Below are 5352 nucleotides of genomic sequence, written 5' to 3'. Positions count from 1 at the left end.
TTCTAATGCCTTCTACCTATTTCTTGCGTCTCTCTGTGGTATTCTTGCCTTATTTTGTCCATTGTAGTGTTTGTTGCCCTTCTGTAGTTCATGTGAGTTCATGTGGTTTTCCTTTTCTCCAGGTTTTGTGCGATAAGTCTTGTTTGTTTTATTCCTTCCCTTGTGGACTTGTTTTATAAGAAGAAGGAACCAATCAATGATCAAGCAGTTTGGTCCCTTTCCCCCCTTAATCCAACCAGCCAACCATCATTCAACACTTTGTAGAGCATGTTGGGCTATGACAACATTATGCGGTCGAGTGTTATCCAGTTGGAAAACACCTCCTGGAATGCTGTTCATGAATGGTAGTACAACAGGTCGAATTACCAGACTGATGTAAAAATTTGCAGTCAGGCTGCATGGGATAATCACGATAGTGATACTGTCGTTATACAAAATCTCAACCCCGACAATAGCTCCATATGTAGGTTCAGTGTATCTAGCATGCAGACAAGTTGGTTGCATGACCTCAACTGTCCTTCCAACCAACACATGGCCATCACTGGCACTGGGGCACGCTACTGAAGTCCCAAATGGCGGTGGTTTGGGTCAGTGGAACACATATTACAGGGTCTCTGGCTCGGAGCTGTCTCTGGCTCGGAGCTGTCCTTGAAGTAACCAAGATGTAACTAGAGATGGGCAAAACTGTTCTTTTCAGAGATTGGATCAGAACTGTTCACTCCCTGAAATGAATTAGCTCTTTTTCATGACTCACCACTCATTTACAATAGAAAATAAATGGAAGGCACATTGCCCTTTAAACTTGGTTTATTCCAGTACTATACCTGTATTTGGATCTTATTTGATCCTATTTTGAAGTAACACAGATAATGAGTAAGAATTTTGTATTGTTTATTGAAATTTCCACGATATGACAAAGTTTTTGATTATTGATTTATTTTGCACTATCGTGGTTTTTTGGGTGATCGGAAAATGTTGTAACTTGAGATTTACATTAACAATATATTTGGCTATAATGTACTAAAATTTCATTAACCTCATACAAATACATCGCAAGCCATATATTTTTAAAGTGAACGTTTCCTTTCGAAGACGCCTAAAATCGCAAAATCCGTACCAGAATAAGAAAAAAATATATAAATTTGACTGTAAAACGAAAGTGCTGCATATAGCCTTACGCAGAATAAAACAAGGAAAATATTGGTGTATCACATTTTGCGATACGTTTATCGGTTCGCTCGTAATTAAAGCGTAAATTCGAGTGTCCATAATAAAAATCCTATAGTAAGAGGAGTCATCAGGAACCTAATCTAATCAGTTTAAACAAATAAAAATAAAATAAAAACAATTGATGTATACATAACATAATAATGTAATATACATAGCGGTATTACTACGAAGAACAATATCCAGTGGGGACAAACTCCGATGCAGAGGCGCTGAGTCGAGCAGGTCGAGCCGCGAGCTGTATTACTGCATGAGCTGAGACCGCAGAGACCAAAGTGACACTTGAGTCGCTTTCCTCGACGCTCTGGCTAGAGTCGAGACGGTGGGGTGAGCGTTGAGCGGGCGAGTTCCGAGGGTGGGGGGGAGCGGTGAACTCACCCGCTCCGAGACAAATCGTCCATTCCCTTGCGAGCAGGTTTTTGCAAGTAGTTCCTATGTTATCCGCTAGATGGCTCTCTGTCCTGTTGCTCGCATCAACTGCCCAGAGGGCAGGACGTGCGACTGAAACGATTGCCGACAGAGTGCGATGCGAAGTTAAGCTGCGCCAGACACTGCACAGTGCACACGGCAGACGACGCACAGAGACGGCACGGCATATGTGAAACACAAAATCCAATGGGGCACTGCACAATGCAGGCAGCCAAGGTAGAAGCAGGGCAGAGGCCGGCGCTGGCTGTGTTGTGTGGCGTGCACTGTGCTCTGACCAGCAGAGGCGCTGCTGATATGCTCCGTCTCTCTCTCTCTCTCTCTCTCTCTCTCTCTCTCTGCCGTGGGAAACGTTTGGAGCTACCGTTCTTTTTTTCTGAATCACTAATTGTTCACTCCTTTGAAAGATTGAACTCTATGAATTAGTTCAAGAGCGGATCCCCCATCTCTAGATGTAACAGTTCGTTGTGCCTGCATGGTGCCAACTGCTGCTCAAATTGCTGCTGCAGATGCATTATGATGCACCAGAGCCACATGTCAAACACAATGGCCTTGCCTCTGTAATGCCAGTCTTCTTGGGACCATACATTTTCGTGACCATCGCTGCCAGCAGTCAAGTACAGTGGCACATTCCTGCCAAGCCTTTTTGCAGTACCGTTGAACGGACATCCAGATTCTTGTAGCCTTATTACATTACCTCCTTCAAACAAGTGAGGTGTTGATAATGGCGTATTTGTCGCCTTAAAGTCATTCTTCACTTACACCAACACACCACATCCAATCTCAAAGGTAACTAGGGCTCATGACCGTTACAGTGTGTATGTAAATCATGCCTGATTCGCGTCTTCATGGTGGCACTACTGGTGTCTCTCTTATGCGACTGACATGAAATTTGAATAGACATCATCTTTCAGATGTGGAGACACGCCACCAACTTTTGTTTATTCACACGAGACCTTCTTGGTGTCAGGATTTTTTTTTCTATCAGTGTGTTTTGGGCTGGCAATGTAGCAGGCTTCTCACATATAACCCAATTCTATCATCCTGGATTTTTTTCAGAGAGCTGGGAAAAACCTAGGAAACCTGACAAGCGCGCAGGCTGTGCCAGCTACGAAATGTTTGTGGACTATAAATACATCCCACAATCACTACAATGCATTATGCCAAGAAAAAAATCCTGTTCGATATGGCAGTGTGGGAGCTAAGAGTTCGTTAGTAACATCACTGAACACTTGTGAAAGCTGTGACGCTGAACTCAACATCAGTGAGATCAGTACGAGTATGTGAGTGATACAGACATTGTCGAGACATGGCTTGGGGGTCTGTGGTCTGTCCTACAGCACCCACATAACTCTGCAACTTCCGAATGCTCAGCGAATATTGATGTGACACACCACTGTATTGGGTAATTAGTTAAAATGTTTGCTGTAATATGGTGATGGATGGTGTAATTTGCAGAAGATTTGCTGTGACATGAGTCATTTTATTAGAGTTTAACCATAACATGGGCATTTTGTTACAATTTAAGCTGTCACATGAGCCATATAGTTACAATTTTCACAGTTTTGCCTATTACTCACAGTTTTGCAATTTGTTACAGTTTCATTTTATAGTACCCCATTTTATAGTACCCAAGAAACTGTCAAACCAGCAGCAGTAGCGACTACCAGCAATGAGAAACTGTACTAGAAAACTGTCTCTGATCTTCCCTTCCACTACCGCAGATATACACATTGATAATAATCCATGTTCAGGCTTTTCATAGGAAAAGCAATAAAATTTCATAAATTTGTAGTAAAATTCACTTTATGTATGCACTATTCCGTGAATATCCATTTCGTTTTGGATAGTTCGATTCTCTCCTACAAGCAATATCTCTCTTCCACCCCTATGCTCGCAGCCATGTCTTTCGGAAGGATTTCATACTGTTCCGGTTTGACGAGCACTCACGTTCATTTCTCAACCAATCAAATTCGTCCGATCTGCACACAACTGTGACGCTGTAGAACACTAGCTCTCCATTGAAATTTACGGAGATTGTGTAAACATGTGATGCCACATATTACTGGAAATCTAGCAGAATTCACTGCAACATCTCTTGACTGGCATGCTCGATCTGTTGAGACTTCTAAGCCGCCATGTGGAGCACAGTGTCACTGTTGAAGGTATCACGCCAGCATCCTTTAGAAAAGATTTATAGTTTTTGGAAAACTACAAAGACACCATAGGACAATTAACTCATGCGCATCTTCGGTCTTTCTTCCAAGTGGGTGTACTACACCGCCATTTATTATTGATTGCAAACGTGTGACAATTATACTCAGAAATTCTAAAGGTACATCAGCAGCTAAATAGAGTTGTAGTTGAAATGAAGTACCACTAAACACAAGAAATTCTTATTCCCAGCTAATCCCCTAAATATTTAGTTCTTCCTCACTTCTCCATACCTCAATCCACAACCTTTTCTTTTCTATTTCCCTAGTGTGTTCACAGTGATTATATGTAAAATAAAAGATGTGATTTGTAACATTTACAGGCGGAACTGAATGAACATAAATTACTTAATTTCTGTACAAACGATTCCATTTTGCTCACAGTATTTCGACAACTGACTTCGTCACCTTCTTGTAGTGCTCAAACCAGTTGTCTTAGGGATATTCGTCTTTGTGCCACTAGAAGTTTCTGAAGATGTATTCTCCTTGTATACAACTATGTCTTCTGCTAACAGCTTCATAAGGCTGCAGATGTTTCCCTTCATTTTCAACTTCCTCATTTGAGTTCTTAGAGCCTTCTTTTACGCTTCCATATGGATGTGTTGACCTGTTATGATCCCAGTATCCTGTCTCTAAATTCATTCGATAAATGGTATCATATCTACTTGATAACAACACCAAATCCGTGGGTGAGTACTCAAGAATTTATGGTATTGATTGTGCCGTGACGCCGTTGGGTTAGTAGACTGTTCTGTCTGACGCCACTGGCTTAGGTGTAGTAACGACTATCCCTTTTGCGCAGAGCGAAGATACTAGAGTACTTCACCGGGGTCAGCGTTGACTTCAAGCACCAGGCCACCATCCCGTCGGTTGGTTGGCAACATTCGTGTCGGTCGACCACTCGTGGCCTGGCTGCCCTCTTCTACCTGGCTTTCATCGGCACCACTCAGTAAACGCTGTGGCGCACCGTGGATCCATGGAACTGCTTGCTGATAAAGGGGTGTAACATTCTGGAATTCTCGTGGTGATTTGTGTCATTGTCTACCTGCCCTCCTTATTATTTTCTGGTTTGCACCCGACCCTCAGAGTTTTACTCGGTCGGTCGGTCGGTCGTAAATATAGGCCGTTCAAAAAAAAAAAAAAGGTTCAAATGGCTCTGAGCACTATGGGACTTAACATCTATGGTCATCAGTCCCCTAGAACTTAGAACTACTTACACCTAACTAACCTAAGTACATCACACAACACCCAGTCATCACGAGGCAGAGAAAATCGCTGACCTCGCCGGGAATCGAACCCGGGAGCGGGAAGCGAGAACGCTACCGCACGACCACGAGCTGCGGACAATATAGGCCGTAGTATTGTACTAAGACACTAGTTATCGTTTGAAAATTTGTCTTGCTATTATATTGCCTTTCCTTTTCGGTTTGTACCCGATCATTCATGTTCTAATGAATCAGCTCCTGCTCGTAAATACAGCCGGAAC

Source organism: Schistocerca cancellata, chromosome 6 (genome assembly GCF_023864275.1).
Source record: "Schistocerca cancellata isolate TAMUIC-IGC-003103 chromosome 6, iqSchCanc2.1, whole genome shotgun sequence".
NCBI classification, from domain to species: domain Eukaryota; kingdom Metazoa; phylum Arthropoda; class Insecta; order Orthoptera; family Acrididae; genus Schistocerca; species Schistocerca cancellata.
This window is presented reverse-complemented; position numbering follows the sequence as displayed.